This window comes from Olea europaea, chromosome 4, assembly GCF_002742605.1.
Source record: "Olea europaea var. sylvestris chromosome 4, O_europaea_v1, whole genome shotgun sequence".
In the NCBI taxonomy this organism is placed as follows: Eukaryota; Viridiplantae; Streptophyta; class Magnoliopsida; order Lamiales; family Oleaceae; genus Olea; species Olea europaea.
The window spans coordinates 7,528,388-7,546,760 of record NC_036240.1 but is presented as its reverse complement, the minus strand read 5'-3'; the positions used below and the strand labels follow the sequence as shown (position 1 = coordinate 7,546,760).

The 18,373-nt window shown below is 44.3% G+C and overlaps 1 long non-coding RNA gene across 1 annotated transcript; it reads right to left on the bottom strand.

The window, feature by feature from the left end:
• Positions 1–1,355: 1,355 nt before the first annotated feature.
• Positions 1,356–2,981, bottom strand: LOC111393472. Its single transcript, XR_002702428.1, has 2 exons — positions 2,462–2,981; positions 1,356–1,607 (listed from the first exon to the last, which is right to left on the bottom strand). It is a non-coding gene; the product is annotated as an uncharacterized LOC111393472 (long non-coding RNA).
• Between the last annotated feature and the right edge of the window lie 15,392 nt (positions 2,982–18,373).

The window sequence follows — 18,373 nt, the reverse complement described above, 5'->3', positions numbered from 1 at the left end:
TAGAAACCATTTTCAGAAATAGCAATTGTTTGGTGTATATTGAAATCAAATTTTTAGTATATTTTGGTAAAAAATAATTAAATGTGTGATTAAAATTAATTATCAACTTCGACTTAAAATTTTTAGTAGATTTTAATCGAAATCAAACACGGAAATAATATTTTTAAAATTGATGATAAAAAATTGGATAAAAAATTTTGGGACTCTAATCGCAACAACAAGGAAAGGTTGAGATGATTTTTAGTATAATGAAAATGTAGTATAAAAAATAACCTATGAAAAAAAATCAAGCGTTAAAGCTCGAGCACCTTTGAGTCATAATTCCTTTAAACGGAACAATCGATCGAGAAAATGATGAATTCTTCACTGAATTGTGAAAAGAATGAATGGTTAAGGCTTAGCGAGAGGGGCGGGGAGGGGGGGGGGGGGGGAATCCATTTTCCATGGATATAAAAAGGGTCTAGTCTGATTTTCCTATTTGTAAATGGGCAACTTACAAAAATATCCTTAAAATTAGAGGTCTTTTGAAAAATCATATGAAAAAAATTTTGAAAGTAAAAAATACTGTCTAAAGTTAAAAAGTGACACAATGTCACTTTTTTTTTTAATATAAAAATTGTCACTTTTCTTTATTAAAAAAAAAAAAAGTGACACAATGTCACTTTTAAAAGTTTAGTGTCACATTTTTATTAAAAAATGATATATAATTTCACTTTTATTAGAAAGTGACATTCTCACTAAAAAAATGTAATAGAAGTTTCAAGATGACTGAAAAGTGACAAATTCCAAAAGAAAAAAAAAGTGACAAAAATTCAAAAAATGGCAAAAATTAAAAAAAGTGACGAATTTGAAAAAGTGACACAAATTAAAAAAATAAAATTACATAGATTCAAAAAAAGTGAAAGAAAAAAAAAAGTGACACACTTTGCCACATTCTCCTTGAGCAAATGTCTTGTATGTATCAATCTAATTGATTCAAAATTTTCCTTTTTATATGTATTAATATAAAACAAGCTTGAATTTGTATTTTTAAAAAAAAAAAAAAAAAAACACCCGTATATGCATCTAGTTAATTGTTCAATCACATGTATGACTTTTTTAGAAAAGTGACGTTATGTCACCTTTTCACATTTTCCTTAAACGAACACATTGCATATATCAATCTAATTGATTCAAAACTATCTTTTATGTATTAGCATAAAACAAGGCTTGAATTTGTATGTTCAAATTTTTACAAATGTACACTTATGCATTTAAATGAGATAGTGTGACTTTTTTAAGAAAAATAATAGAATGTCACTTTTTCACATTAATTGATTCAAAGCTAATTTTTCTTATGTGTTGACACAATTAACTTCTCCTCAAGTTCAACAATGTTATTTTCAAACATATTCCCAATCACAATAGCAAAATCATCAAAAAGAACTTCATAAATGTCAATTATTTACATTATATGGTTCAAACTTAATCACATTGCCAACAGGCTCTTTGCTCCTCATTTAAGTTCTATCAACTAACGGAGACCAATCTGCTACCTCTTCAAACAATTGTGCTCCAGCAGTAGTAAACATCGGTAGCCATGAACACGCCAAGAAGGGATGTCAAACCTGATAACAAAAACATAAAATCTTGCATTCCAAATTTCTTCAATCCTCAATAAGTCAAACATTATCCCAAACAATTCATATACCTTAAATGATGCAACTGATAATCGCAAACACAAATTATAGAATTTAATATGATAAGGTGATTTTTTTACAAGTTGACCAAGTTTCATTCATAGCTACCATAACTGTGATTTGATTCATAGCTACCATAGCTTTCACATTGACCCAAAAATTAATTCAGTCAATCAAAAGAAAGAGAAAATTCCACGAAAGAGAATTAAAATATAAATTCATTAAACATCAATGTCATATAAATTAGAAGCCCTTCTATTTGAATATCACATAGATTGTAATCCACAAAATGCATTTGATATGGTCTACGATTCAATGCTTTAATTATTTTAAACCTTACTAGAAGTTAATATTCATATTAAACTCAGTAGTGAACCTTTGTTGTAACATTTTGAAATCTAATAACTATATCTTATCCATTATCACCAGAAAGCAGATTTACAATGCAGAAAAGGAAAACTATCCTACTATACTTTATTTTGAAATTTAAAAGCACCAACTTAGCTAAGTTTGAGCTCGTCCGATTGCTTCCTTGTGCAGACACCTCCATGTTATAATAGATTAATTGTTTATTTCATAATTTTGGTCAGCAAACGAAAAGTTATTTTTTGTTTTAAAACCTCACTATTAAATTAACATAAATAACTAAACCTTTCTTAAAAGAGAAATCAGAAAACTGAAGTAAAATTTTCATATAAATCAGAAAATGGCAACCTAAATCAAAATTTCCAAACAGCAAGATACAAAAAACCATCACATAACTTATTGTCACTAAGTAATACCTTGGGTTCTTAAGATGTTGAAGAAATCCTGTTTTTCTTTTGAAGATGGTGCTTCATCAATATTCTTGCTTTTTAACCTACTTTTTCCAACCATTGCAGAAATAGGAGTCAGGTGTCGGAGTCGGCATCGGAGTGAAGAAGTCGAAATAGGAGTTTTTTATTTCGAATTGGAATATTTTAGAATTTCTGCTGATTTTGATTTGGGGTTTTGGGTTGATGTTTAAGATATCCACGAATAGGAAAGGAGAAGATGAAAAAATTACAGAAAAGGATGGACGCAGTGAAAACAAACTGGGAATAAACAACTGAAGTGGATGGAGAACAAATTGGTGGAAAACAAAACTTGGAAACAGAGAGTTTTGAGAGAGGGAGAAGGGTTGTAGAATAACACTATTTAGGGCTTTAGGTTGGGTTTCAGGTTTAGGTTTTGGGGAGAACGTATTAATTACGCTTGTAATATGTTTTAATTTGTTTTAAGGTATAAATCTAATTTGTCCATCTTTTACAGTACCCAGCCTAATTTCCTCTTTGTAAATTGTTCCCTTTAATAGAATTATAGAAGACATAAGTTTTGGATGAGGAGCCCAAGTTTTTGCTGTGCGAGGCCCAGCCCATATACTTTTAAACAGCCCGTTAATTAAATTGGGCCTACTAACAAAATTGAATTTATGCTCCAAATTTTGTCGATTTTCCAATGGAAATTGACACAGAGGAAATTTCACCAGCAACCTTAAAAATAAAAATAAAAATAAAAAAATTCCCTCTTTACATTACAATCATTTTTTCACCAGATTTACTGCAATATAAGCAGTATAAACAGAAATGACAAATTATGAAGACAACCCCTCAAGTAATCCGTTTAAAAGCTAAAATCATTCCCCCAAACTCGCACAATAACTCAAACCATAATCTTGCTTCATTTATCCCCAATTATTCTCGCCACATTTCCCCCAATTACCTAGGTCACTGTTACAACTTTCAAACAAAAACCTCAAATCGTATCTCAATCTATGTTTATGTAATGTCTATGTCCACAAAATCAATTTTGAGCACTGAAATTTAGCATATTGGGATTCATCAGAGAAAGTTGATGTGGCAACGAGAGATGGATTGACTTTTATGCATGTGTGATTTCATTGTGGAGCTCATTCCATCGGAGCAAAAATTTCAATATGGCAGGACCTTAGAGGTTATGATTTTTATTTGGAGCACAAGAACAAGTGTAGTAATGTTCGTCACATCCAACACTTCAACAAGTAGAGCATATGGTGTTAACTTTGGATCCCTCTTCTTTAGCTCCAAATAAAAAAGTAGTTAGCTATAATTTGATATAATTACTGGGGCAAAATTCCCACCTGTGATGTACTCAATTTTTAAGGTCTTAGTCCTTTCATTGATTTTCAACTTTTTGATACCATCTCAATAATTTTTTGATAATTACAGCAAAATGGAACGAGAAGCCCAAAAGTCATTACATTGCATGTAACGAACACATTCAGTCATTAAGCGACCCCATGGCTTGCACATATAGATTTGTGTAAGTTAGAACTACATTCATACAAAATCAAACAATAAACGGATGTACGAGATTAAACACGTTAAGTTTCTAATACTGAGTTAAAAATGTATATGTAATGTTATGACAAATGGACAATCCTCGTACAAAATCTTTATCGAGAAATGTAAAACTGAAAATGTGATGTATTAACTTGAGAATTATAACAAATAGATCGTTATAGCATTACAAAGAATGGGCGAGAAGAAAAAACATGCAATTGATATATATTTTTAATGGACAAACTGCTTGCTGTATTGAAGATTTTTGCATTGAACATGAGCACTAGAAGTTACACAGGTGTCTATTTAAATAGGATAAAACACAATGAAACAAGTAAAACTACTTTGCACAAAAATCTCTAAAATTCAAACTTTAAACTAATCTGATCTTTTTGCATCCTTCTTGAATCTGATACTCTCTGATATGTTGTTTTCTCATGCCAGATATATTGCATCTCGTTGGATAAGCATTTTGGTTTGAACTAGTCATCCTTGGTTCCCTTATCACTTAACTTTTGTCTACCAGCATATGAACATGTGGCCTTATCACCTTGAATGCGAGGATCTTCTTCCTTATCTCTTCAACATTGTGGGACTCCTTGTGAAGATGTAAAGATGAATACAAACATATGCAGACATATGCATCTATAAAGATGAATACCACAGATGTAAATATAACTCCACTCCCTTCGGTAGAGAAGTAGTCCACCAAAAGGTACTCGTTGATCACTATCACCAAAGCAGCCACGAGCCATGACATAACCTACAAGCATAAATTCATAAAAGTTAAGAAATCATATGTTTCTTGGCAGAGTAAAAGCTAAAATAAACAGATTGGGCAAGGAGCCAATTTTGAAGGAAGATGCTCTAAGGTCAACCCTTACCAAACCCCTTTTATGAACAAAGAATACAATCATAATTAACCGTGTGACTGATATGCTAGCACGATATTATAAGCTCGTTCATGTAAAATAATACAAATGCACAGATCTAATTATGCTATCAAATTTTATCGAGAAGAAAAAACCTGGAGAGCAGTGCCAAATTTGAAAATTCCCATGATTTCCTCCTTTCATCCTCACAAAGATTTGTATTGCCAAATTATAAATTGCTACTAATAGGGTGAAATGTATATTGAAGGTGATTATGATGATGGTGATCTACAGAATATCTCAACTTATAATCAAGAACAAAGGTCACGGGCTAAAAGATGATTTTCTGAAACGTGAACAAAAGAATTGACGATTATCTATTACATTTACAGCAATCAATAAGAGAACAGCAACATAACAAGAATTCTCAATTTGAATTTGAATTTCCATATTTCCAGCCATTGAATTTAATGCCATACATTTTGATATTACTGGATGATTTTAGTTACAAACATAAAAGGGGAAAGTTTAATGTACATTAATATTGGTGTTAATATGATGATGAGTAGTATTTTTTATTAAAAAATACATGTAATAGTATTTAATGAATATCTTTATATTTGTAAGGTAGATATGATTTTTTCCCATTGTCACAACAATTATGCTGCCAGGCTTTGTAGAGAGGGTTTGGGGAGTTGGCAGTAGGTATGGCAACGGGCGAGGTGGGGGAACCCCGCCCCCGCCTTAGATGGGAAGGGGTGGGGCAACTTTCTGCCTCGTTTGTTGCTCCGTTTAATTTTTTATATATTATTCTTTTTTTAACATTTTCAAGATTTCGAGTTATGTCGTTATTAAAGAATAAAATACAAATTCAAAATTGATTTTTAACGGGTAAATTGTTTAGAAATAAAATTATTTTTAATCTTTTATTCTTTTTTTTTTTTCCCTTCACGAGGCGGGGCATCCTTGCCCCATGCCTCGCGACGCCTCACCTCGCCTCGCCAACCCGTTTGGAGCGGGGCGAGTTTTTTTGCCATCACTAGTTGGCAGCATCAGTCCTGTTGACCCCAAAAAGTGCGCCAACAGATGTCGGTCCCACCCGCGCTTGCGTGAGCGAATGTCCAACACGCTAAGACACGTGGACGGTCTAAAACAAGCGGTTCAAAGGGGCGTGGGAGTAGCCCAACGACGCGGGACGGTAACGTTCGGAATCCGACGGGTTGTTCGTAATCCGATTGTACAATAATTACTAACCGGTGCTCGTAAATGTATAAGTAAAAGTGTATAAACTCGATTTGTGTATTGCAAGTGAATGAGAGAGAGTTGAGTAAATGCAGTCTTTAGTATTGATTCTTGCATTAGCCTTTTGACATTATACAATGGGGGTATTTATAGTGATACATATGGAATGGGGGCCCTTGGATGAAGTGGCACGTGGCCTCATCTCCTTAGTTTAAACGTCTGTTCTTAGGCATGGGATTTGACTTGCTAGCTTACGGCGCATTTATTGCTTGTGCAGGGCCTCCACGCTAGTGACAAGACTTGACCTTTATGCTTATGACAGACATTCCATCAATAATTCGAATAAGATCTGTGCAGGAGATCTCTTGGGAGAAGTGACAATGGAGGATGTTTCCTTGTGGTTGAGGCTCACGCATCGACTTCGGGGCTTTGTCCATTCGAGGACCTCAGCTACAACCAGGAGCTTCCACGCCTCGGGCCTCAGTTAGAAGCAGTTCGGATATAACCCACCTCGGCAAATGTGGGCCACCTCGGCAGGAATGCCACGTGGATCAGGATGAGTGGGCCACTGGCCCAGGTGGGTAGGACAGGTGTGACAACGCGCAACAATAGTCCCCCAAGTCCAAGTATAGATATTTATATCATGGTTGGAGTTAGAGAAGTTTTGCTGTAGGTGTATGATGAAGAAGTCGAGGTGGTTGGGGAACCGAAACCTGCGAGGCTTGAAGGCTGAATGGCATATGAAGAAGCCGAGGTGGTTGATAAACCGAGCCTGCGAGGCTTGAATGCTGAGCGGGTGTGAAGAAGCCGAGGTGATTGAGAAACCGAACCTGCGAGGCTTGAATGCTGAGCGGGTATGAAGAAGCCGAGGTCCAATGGTAATGATTATGCTTTGGTCTCTGTGCCAATGATTTGATGTTTTGTGCTTGTTTTCGAGGAACGGTAGCTGAACCGTTACGACTTCCAAGGCGCTGGCGCCGACGAATTAAAAATGCAATTATGAGCGCAACTGGCGTTTCTAGAAGCAGACGCGCTGGAGAGGTGCGTGTGAGGTACGCATAGATAGGAGGCGTAGGATTTCAAAAACTGTTAGAATTCAACGCCTCTGATTGGATCTGTAACGGAGGGCTCGGATTGACTGAGATTTGATCTGACGGGTGGGGTTCGTCTTGGATCTTTATAAAAGGCGAGAAAATCCCACTTTCCAGAAATTTTGAACACTTTGCATTCTCAAATTCTCTCAAATTTCCCAATTTTCGGCGTCGTGGTTGTCTGCGATTAGATTCCGACCGGTCTCCGTTTGTGTTGAACTGTTTTAGGTATTGTTTGCATAAAACACCGTTGTTATTTTTTGTCCTCAAAAAATGGAGTCCACTTCGGGTAGGGAGCTTGTCACAGTAGCGTCTTTAGACCATGGGGTAGGTCATGGGGGGACGTTCGAGGTGGATAGGTATGCCATGGCCGAGGAGGACGTGGATTATACCCAGGAGTGGGGGGCTTCTAGAGTGCCCTCAAACATGACGGGGAAAAGGTTGGGGGAACTTAGGGAGAGGTACGGTGTGCCTCATCACATAGAGATGTTAGTCCCCGAACCGAACAAGCGGGCCTGCTATCCGAGGCCCGGCTGCGTTGCCATGAGTGAATATCTGTTCAAAGCAGGTATGCGTCTTCCTTTGCACCCCTTTTTTAGGGTGGTGCTTAGGAAATTCATGCTGTCACCGACCCAGGTTCTACCGAATGGGTGGAGCCAGCTGGTCGGCTCGTACTTCCTGTGGAAGGAAGTGTCACTGGGAGAGGACATGCCTCTTCATGTCTTCATGACCCTGTTCCAGCCCCGTGTAATTGGGAAGGAGTCAAGGGGGTGGTACTACCTCACGCCTTGGGGGGCTCACGCACCCTTTGTGGTGGGACTTCCTTCCTCTATCAAGGGGTGGAAGGAGTCCTGGTTCTGGGTGCGAGCTAAATGGTAGGCAGTGGAGGGTGACAAAGCCCTGTCATGCACAGCGCCGACCCAGTACTACGAAGCTCGTGAGTCTCCTGACCTCTGCTTGTGTTTTGAAATCAGAGTATTTACTCGTCTAACTGTTGAAGGTTCGTCTTTGTAGATAGTAGTACGAGGTTCGAGCTCAGCAGGGAGGAATTCGAGGTGATAGAGGACATTTACAAGAGGCCTCTGAAGCTTCGGCACTTCGATCGCCTGATTGATAGAAGCAGATACTTCTTGGACTTTGGGCTGATGGCATCCAGAGGTATGGGGCTCCAACACTTGATGTTTAACTTGAATGTTTCTTGTGCTGATGCTAATCTATGGTGCAGATAAATTCAAGAAGAGGGAGTACCCAGCTCCAGACATGGCCTCCATCTTGAAGGCCACTTCTACTGCAAAGGCGAGGCCCCTGAAGCCCGGGTCCAGTGGAGCAAAGGAAGTACGAGGCAGGGTTGAGCGCCTGCCGAAGGACTGCACTCCTAGGACCTTGGAGGACGCATCTACTCAGAGGCTAGAGAAGCCTAAGGAGCCTCGGGGCAAGGAGAAAGTCTCTGAGGAGACTAAGAAGAGGAAGCTGGTGCACATCTTCAGCTCAGCTGGCAAGTTCGGGACTTCAGTGTCCCATAGGGCAGAACAGACTGGTGAGCCAAAGCTCCTTGCTGTAGCCTCTAAGGCCATCAAAATGGAGATGGTAAGAGAGGTGGAGGCTGAAGAGGCCAGAGAAGAGGCTGCAAGGTGAGCCGCAGAGGCCGTCGAAGAGGAGGCGGCGAAGGAGAAGCCGATCCGGGAGAAGGGGAAGTCTCCTAACTTCCTAACTGGGAGGGAGGATGAGCTGGCCCCAGCCTTGGTGGAGGCCCTCCCTGAGGAAATCAGAGGTGCCACCGAGAGCTTTTACAAGTTCTGGACGGAGAGGTGGCAGCTTCACGCCTCGTCTTGTGATGCCACCGACCTCACGAGGGCATTGGTGAGCCAAAGCGCCCGGACCTTTGGCCTCGCGCTGGAATGCAGGGAGGCATTAAGCGAGTTCCAAACAAGGACTCACGCCTCGGAGGGGAAGGCTGCTTCCCTTGCAAAAGAGGTCAAAGCTGCTAAGGCTGAGGCCGAAGAAGCCAAAGCACAAAGGGTTGAAGAAGCGGCGAGGCTCGAGTCTGCGTTGACCCAAATTGAGGTCCTCAAGAGGGAAGTATATGAGTCACAATGTGAGGTGGCCTCCTTGACAAAGAAGGTGGAGGTCTCCAATGAACACCAAAAGGTGACTGCTGAGGCTCTGGAGCAGGCGAATCTCGCCTTGGCCGGCGTTCGTGATGCCAATCAGTTTCTCGAAGGGCAGGCTAAGTGGTATATGAACGACGCCTCGGCTGCCAGAGAAGAGGCCCGAACTACAGCGGAAGAGGCGGTGAAGGCATACATCGCCAACTTCCACACCACAGAGGAGTACAAAAGCTTCAGCGCGTACTGGAGGAACTTCGCCTATGCCGAAGTGCTAGAGAGGGCGGAGGAGCTTTATCCCAACTCGGACCTAGCACAACTCAGGTCCGAATTTGTGGATTAGGTTCCTCAGACCCCAGCTGAGGAGGTGCAAGGTGACGAGGCAGCTGATGCTGAAGCCCCAAGTGCTGAGGCAGAGGAAGCAACTACTGATGCCCAAGTTGCTGAACCCCCAAGCACGGAGGCGCCTCCTCCATCCAGCCAGGCTTAGATTAGGTTTCCTTTTCAGTACTTTGTGTAATGGCCAGAGGCCCTCCTTTGTAATTCCTTTTGAATATTAATACAATGCTTTTCTTTACTAATTGTTGTTCCTTATCCAAGTTTTTGTGCCTCGTTAAACAAGCGGACTAGAAGTTGATTAAAGCACACACTCAATAACTTTAACTTGGTATCTTAACATTAACCAATCAACTGTGTAAGCCTCGAACTTAAGCAAATGAACATAACTTAAGGAGATGATAACTGTGTGAGCCTCGGACTTAAGCAAATGAACATGACTTAAGGAGATGAACTGTGTGAGCCTTGGACTTAAGCAAATGAACATAACTTATGGAGATGAACTGTGTGAGCCTCGGACTTAAGCAGGACTTAAGGAGATGAACAACTGTGTGAGCCTCGGACTTAAGCCAATGAACATAACTTCAGGTTGTGGCTTCTCCCCTCGGCGTTTAGCAAGCGAAAGGGAGGCATGTGCTGGAGCCTCGGAGTTCAAGCGAGGTGGCCCAGTGGTGGGTCCCGAGCCTCTCCTCCGAGGTTACGACGCATCCCAGACATGGTGGATGGTGCAACCATGTTGAGGCTTCTCCCCTTGGCGTTTAGCAAGCGAAAGGGAGGCATGTGCTGGAGCCTCGGAGTTCAAGCGAGGTGGCCCAGTGGTGGGTCCCGAGCCTCTCCTCCGAGGTTACGACGCATCCCAGACATGGTGGATGGTGCAACCATGTTGAGGCTTCTCCCCTTGGCGCTCAGTACGGCCAAAAGGGAGGCATGTGCTGGAGCCTCGGAGTTCAAGCGAGGTGGCCCAGTGGTGGGTCCCGAGCCTCTCCTCCAAGGTTATGACGCATCCCAGACATGGTGAATGGTGCAGCCATGTTGAGGCTTCTCCTCTCGGCCCTTAGCAAGGCCAAAAGGGAGGCATGTGCTAGAGCCTCGGAGTTCAAGCGAGGTGGCCCAGTGGTGGGTCCCGAGCCTCTCCTCCGAGGCTACGACGCATCCCAGACATGGTGGATGGTGCAGCCATGTTGAGGCTTCTCCCCTTGGCTCTCAGCACGGCCAAAAGGGAGGCATGTCCTAGAACCTCGGAGTTCAAGCGAGGTGGCCCAGTGGTGGGTCCCAAGCCTCTCTTCCGAGATGACAACGTAGTATAACGATTTAATCAACGCATTTTATTGAGCCATAGAAATATTACAAAGGCTGGGAAAGTCATCCAGCATGATACAATTCACTGATAAAAGATTCTGAGGTGTTCAATGTTCCATGGACGGGGCTGTGCCTTGCCGTCCATGTCTTCAATCCAGTAGGTTCCAGGTCGGATTTCTTCTCTGATCTTGTATGGACCTTCCCAGTTCGGTCCTAGGGAGCCGGAATCGGGTTCTTTTGAAGATGGAAAGACCCTCCTGAGCACAAGATCGTTGATTCGGAAAGACCTCTTCTTGACTTTGGAGTTGAAGTACCTTGTCATCTTCCTTTGGTAGGTGCCTAGCCTCAGCTGGGAGTCGTCCCTCCTCTCCTCAATGAAATCGAGGTCTAGCCTCCGGAGCTCGTCTTTGGTCACTTCACTAAAGTGCAGACGCCGTGGAGATGGGAGTCCGACCTCCACGGGGCTCATCGCCTCAGTCCCAAAAGCCATGAGGAAAGGGGTCTCCCCAGTTGGGGTCCTAGTGGTGGTTCGGATTGCCCAAAGTGCTTGGGGCAGCTCATCAACCCAAGCCCCCTTGGACACATCAAGCCTCCTTTTCAGGACGTGCTTGATTGTCTTGTTTACGGCTTCAACCTGGCCATTGGCCTATGGGTGGTGAGGTGTAGAGAAGTGCTTCTTTATGCCAAGATCTTCACACAGTTCTCTAACCTTCTTGTTATCGAATTGCCTGCCATTGTCTGAGACGATCGAGTAGGGAATTCCGAACCGACAAATGATATTCTTCCATAGGAACTTGGAGGTGTTTGCTTCTGTGATTTTTGCCAGTGGTTCAGCTTCGACCCACTTCGTGAAGTAATCAATGGCCACTATTGCAAAACTTACGCCTCCTCTACCCTTTGGTAGAGGGCCTATGAGGTCCACACCCCACTTTGAGAAAGGCCAGGGGCTGGAGACCGCAGTCAGATCCTGTGATGGTCGTCTTTGAACGGGAGAGAATCGTTGGCACTTGTCACATTTTCGCACAAATTCGAGTGCATCCCGTTTCAGGGTAGGCCAGTAGTATCCTTGCCTCAATATTTTTTGTGCCAGAGATAGGCCTCCAAAGTGGTTGCCGCATACTCCCTCATGGACTTCTCTTAGTATGTATGTAGCCTCTTCTCCTCCGACACATCGTAAGAGTAGAGAGGAGAAACTTCTCTTGTAAAGAATGTCATCGATGAAGAGGAAATGGGCTGACCTCCTTCTCAGCTTGCAAGCCTCATTTTTGTCGGTGGGTAGCACCTGGTCTTTCAGATATGCTATAATTGGTTGCATCCAGGTGGGAATTCCACCGATCCACATGACATTAGGGGCCTCGGTAGAAGGCAGTAGGAGATGCTCGATCGGCACTACAGCGAGTAGCTCTGAGTCCTTGCTACTAGCCAGCTTCGAGAGCGCTTCCGCATGAGCATTCTCGATGTGGGGAATCTGGATTAATTCGAACTTTTCAAAGGATGGGATGAGACTCATCACCATTTTCAGATAGGAGGCCATTGTTTTGTCTTTGGCTGAGAAACTACCATTGACTTGGCTAACAACCAGCTGGGAGTCACTATTGACGAGTAGCTTCTTTACTTGCATTTCCTTGGCCAGTCTGAGGCCTGCAAGGAGTGCTTCATACTCTGCAACATTGTTGGTAGCTTTGAACCCGAACCTCACGGTCGAGGTGAGTTTGTGACCCTCGGGGCTGATGAGGACAACCCCGGCACCTAAGCCGACATCCCCAGTCGAGCCATCTACGAAAAGACTCCACATGGGGGGTTCGACGGGCTCCATGATTTCATCCACCTCGGGTAGGTTGGCGAATTCAGCAACAAAGTCTGCTAACGCTTGCCCTTTGATGGACGCCCTTGCTTTGAGCACAAGGTCAAATTCACTTAGTTCCACTGCCCATTTCAACAATCTTCCCGAGGCATCGAGCTTCTGGAGTACTTGCCTCAAGGGAAAATTTGTAAGTACATGGATGGTATGAGCTTGGAAGTAAGGTCTCAATTTCCTAGAGGTCGTGATTAAGGCCAAAGCAAGCTTCTCCATATAGGGGTATCGGGTCTCCGGCGATAGGAGCGCTTTACTCGTATAGTAGACGAGGAGTTGGGTAGACCCTTCTTCTCGAATCAAAACCGAACTGATGGCGTCATTGGAGACGGCGAGATATAGTTGCAAGATGTCGCCGGGCTTCGACTTGGAGAGGAGGGGGGCCTGCCCCAAGTGCCTTTTCAATCCTCGGAAGGCCTCTTCACATTCCTCAATCCATTGGAATTTCTTCCCAGCCTTGAGCACTTTGAAAAATGGGAGGCACTTGTCAGTTGCCTTGGAGACGAAGCGACTAAGTGCTGCCACTCGTCCAGTTAAGCTTTGCACCTCCTTTGGCTTTTGAGGGGACCTCATCTGGCACAGAGCCTCAATCTTCTCGGGATTTGCTTCAATTCCTCGCTGGTTGACCATGTACCCCAAGAACTTGCCGGAAGCCACCCCAAAGGCACATTTCAAGGGGTTGAGCCTCATCCTGTACCTTCTCAATATTTGGAAGGTGTCGTTGAGGTGCACTGTGTGGTTCTCTGCTTCTAGGCTTTTTACCAGCATGTCATCCACGTAGACCTCCAATGTCTTGCCAATGAGGTCGGTAAACATTTTGTTCACGTAAGTTGCTCCGGCATTCTTCAACCCGAAGGGCATCATTCTATAGCAATAGAGGCCTCGGTCCGTGATGAAAGAGGTGTGCTCCTCATCGGCCGGGTACATGGGGATCTGGTTGTAGCCGGAGTATGCATCCATGAAGCTCAACAACTCGTGCCCAGCCGTGGAGTCCACCAATTGGTCAATTCTTGGAAGTGGAAAGCTATCTTTCGGGCAAGCTCTATTAAGGTTGGTAAAGTCGATGCATACTCTCCATTTGCCATTGTGTTTCTTAACCAAGACCGGGTTGGAGACCCATTTCGGATAAGTGGCCTCCCTGATGAAGCCATTTTGGATGAGCTTCTGAACTTCTTCCTTTAGGGCCTCATACCTCTCTGGATTGAGGGTTTTCTTTTTTTGTCTATGCGGGGCGAAATTAGGATCGATTTTCAAGTGGTGGCAGCTGACCTTGGGGTCTATGCCCACCATGTCCTCATGTCTCCAGGCGAAGACGTCGAGGTTCTTGCCTAGGAAGTCCTTGATCTTTTCTCTCAAAATGTTGGATAAGCCCCTGCCTATCTTCAACATCTTTGACGGATCTCGGGGGTCGGCTGAGAAGCTCTCAAGTTCCTCTACAGGGGACGCTTGAGGCTCATGTTCCATTATGCGGGGGTCGAGTTCATCAACGATTAACACCTCCTGAATGGGCGGTGCGTCAATCATATCAACATCTTCCTGGCCGACGGGAGCGTCACCTGGGACATCCGCCATGACCACATCAGCCATGATCACGTGGACGTCCCGGGGCTCTACTTTCTTAATTGAGCTCAGATAGCACTCTCGCGAACCTCTCTGGTCACCTCTCACCGTTGCCACCCCATTTTCTGTTGGGAATTTCATGCATAGGTGGTGGATGGAGGTGACTGCTCCCAATTCCTTTAGGGCCGGTCTACCCAAGACTCCGTGGTAAGCCGATCGGCTGTCGACTACGAGGAACTCCATAAAGTTCATCGTAGTTTGAGGGGATTCTCCCATCTCTACTGCCAGTGTTATCTTTCCCCTCGGAGTGATGCTATCTCCGGTAAATTCGTACAATGGAGTGGTGGTGGGCGTCAACTGGTGGTCCAATATCATCTTGTCAAAGGCGGACCCGAATAAGATGTTGACGGAGCTGCCGTTGTCGACTAGCATTCGTTTGAACCCATTTCGGGCTATGACAGCTCTCACCACCAGCGCATCGCAGTGGGGGTAATGAACTCCTTCGGCGTCTTCCTGGATGAAGACAATGGGTGGTACTTGGTTTCTTCGAGAGCTACTATCCACAATGTAGCTTGTCAGAGGGGGGTGCTTAGCCTCCCTAGCATAATTTCTTTTGGCGTTCCGTGTTTCGCCGCCAACATAAGGGCCTCCAAATATGGTGTCTATCTCGTGGATAGGGGCCTCATCCTGAGTTTGCCTATTTCTTCGGTGTCTACGCCCTTCCCTGGGCCTCTCTGTGTCTTGCTCTCGTCGCCTTGGGGAGACATCCCTTTGACGAGGAGCGGCCGCCTCACGCCCATGTCGATTGTCTTGCCTGGGTGGGGGCCTGTTCGTCGGGGGCAAGTTATATCTTTCCCTGGTGGGTTCCTACCGGGAGCGGTGTGCATATTCTCTGCAATCCGCGGTGTCGTGCCCGTAGGACCTGTGGTGCAAACAGTATCCAGGGAGGTTCGGATTAGACCTAATTCTAGGTGCAAAACCTCGGCCTCGGCCTCTCCCTCTACGGGGTCCCTGCTGGGCCTGTATCTGATGTGGGTCAGCGGTTGGGTTGACATCCTCATACGCCAAGGTTGGTACCACGTTCAGAGTTGTAGTGGCCAGGGCTTGGCCGGAGTTCTCATTTCCAGATTGGTTCATCTGGTAGTCCATGAGGTGTGAGGTCGGCTCCCTACCTCGCTGTCTCTGAGGAGGTGGGAGGCCCCTGCTTGCCCTGTTTCTATGCTCAATCAATTCTTCATTGATTATCTCCCTTCTCATCATCTCTAGTAGGGCGTCATAGGTGGTTGGGTCTTGATTCTGCACATCCCTCCAGAATAGGGTGTTCATGTTCAATCCTCCTCTCAACGCAGATAGTGCTTCCTTGTCGGTGACTTGTAAACAGTAGGTCATCTCGTCGGTGAAGCGGGATAGAAAGCTTTTCAAGGACTCGCCATGCGCCAGTCTCATATCTTGAAGACACTGAATGGGGGCCTCTCCTTCCTTGCTCACTGCAAACCTTTTCAAGAAGGTAGTTTTGAACTCGGGCCAGCTTCGGATGCTCCCAGATGGTAACCTACTATACCAGATTTCAGCCGCTCCACTGAGGGTTAAATGGAATGCTCTGCACTTCACAGCTGGGGTGGCGCCCCTCAGGCTCATGTGAGTTTTGTAAGCGTTGAGGTGCTTTTCTGAGTCACCTCTCCCATCATACTTTGGTATTTTTTGCATGACATAGTGGCTCGGGACCTGGGCATCTCTTAGTTCCCTTGAGAATGGCAGGTTCTCATCATCATCGTCCAAGTCACAGGACCTCTGCCGCTCATCAGAATCGTAATCTTCGGCCTCGTACCTCGGTTGTTGGTGAGAGGGTCCTGGCCGGCTCCTAGCCTCTTCCTCCCTCCTTTGCGGCCCACTTCTAGGCGGGACAGCGCGGGGGGCATTTTCATGCCGTCTCTCCGGCTGTTGGGGCATCGGAGGTGGAGGCTGTGGCCTCGCCCGAGGCTGCTGAGACTGCTGTTGACTGGGCCTTGGTTCGGCAGGGCTGATTCTGTCAAAAACACTTCCTGCTCTCCTCTGTCTTGGGTCTTGCTCATACGGAGGTGGAAAGTTATCATGGCTCATTTGGACCTCGGAGGGTCGGCCAGATGCATAATTGGAGGAAATGTCAACTCCCACTTCCCTCTCGAATGGAATTTCACCTCGGCCATAGTCTGGCGAGGCAGCCCTATGACTTTGGACCTCGTCCTCTTGCTGATAGTGCCCATGGGGGGCATATGGAGGAATGGGGAAACCTCCTTGGCCTTGCATCTGGGCCATAAGGTCCCTCATGGCCAAGTTTTGGTTGGCTATATCCCTCATGTTGGCTGCCATAGTAGCCATTTCTCTTGATAGTCGTGCCGTCGCACGCATCCCACCTCTCCTTTGGTGGTGGTGGTGGAGCCTCTGCCGAGCTGCTGGGGCAGCAGGCTGGGGAGGCACATTCGTATTTTCTCTTACCCTCCTTGGGGGAGTATCTTCGTTAGAACTCATTTTTCTTTTATCAAACTTAGATTTCTCCAAGTGGTAGGGGTTCCTCCTGTTCTCTTTCGAGAACAAATCCTTTTTCAAGGGGGGTTGCCCAAATGTTTTTTCAGCAAGCTTTTACCACAAGGTTGCTCGCGGTTATGGTATGGTTTCCCACAGATGGCGCCAATCTGTTGACCCCAAAAAGTGCGCCAACAGATGCCGGTCCCACCCGCGCTTGCGTGGGCGAATGTCCAACACGCTAAGACACGTGGACGGTCTAAAACAAGCGGTTCAAAGGGGCGTGGGAGTAGCCCAACGACACGGGACAGTAACGTTCGGAATCCGACGGGTTATTCGTAATCCGATTGTACAATAATTACTAACCGGTGCTCGTAAATGTATAAGTAAAAGTGTATAAACTCGATTTGTGTATTGCAAGTGAATGAGAGAGAGTTGAGTAAATGCAGTCTTTAGTATTGATTCTTGCATTAGCCTTTTGACATTATACAATGGGGGTATTTATAGTGATACATATGGAATGGGGGCCCTTGGATGAAGTGGCACGTGGCCTCATCTCCTTAGTTTAAACGTCTGTTCTTAGGCATGGGATTTGACTTGCTAGCTTACGGCGCATTTATTGCTTGTACAGGGCCTCCACGCTAGTGACAAGACTTGACCTTTATGCTTATGACAAACATTCCATCAATCATTCGCATAAGATCTGTGCAGGCGATCTCTTGGGAGAAGTAACAATGAAGGATGTTTCCTTGTGGTTGAGGCTCGCGCATCGATTTCGGGGTTTCGTCCATTCGAGGACCTCAGCTACAACCAGGAGCTTCCACGCCTCGGGCCTCGGTTAGAAGCAGTTCGGATATAACCCACCTCGGCAAATGTGGGCCACCTCGGCAGGAATGCCACGTGGATCAGGATGAGTGGGCCACTGACCCAGGTGGATAGGACAGGTGTGACAACGCGCAACAACTCCCATTAACATTTTTTTATTTTTTTAAAACTTCCCATTCAGATGTTGACACGCATTGTCTAGATTCAATCCCTAATTTTGTAGCACAATTGCTGTGACAAATGGTCTAAACAGGGTTAAAATAAAGTTCCGTTTTCAACTCTTTTTGAATAGTTAAAAATTACATTCAAAATTCAAACAATTTCAAAAGCGTGCAAATACAACTTCGTAACAAAATCGTATTAGGAGTTGTCACAAATATTTTCTTATAGTTGAAATTAATAATCTTTATAAACAATTGAATGTTTGATAATTTCAACATAACGTAATATAAAAATTTATAGTCGCATTTGTTTTAAAGTTGATTGGACATCGAAATTGTCAACCAACTCCAATAAAAGCCAAAATTTCTAATTCTGAAACAACAAAGGTATTTTTCTTTTTGCCATCATTCATTTTATTTCATGTCAATTTTATTGTAAACGATTCTAACACAAAATTCAATTTCTTTCTTGCATAGTAGATTAATTTTCTTATATGGACAATAAAA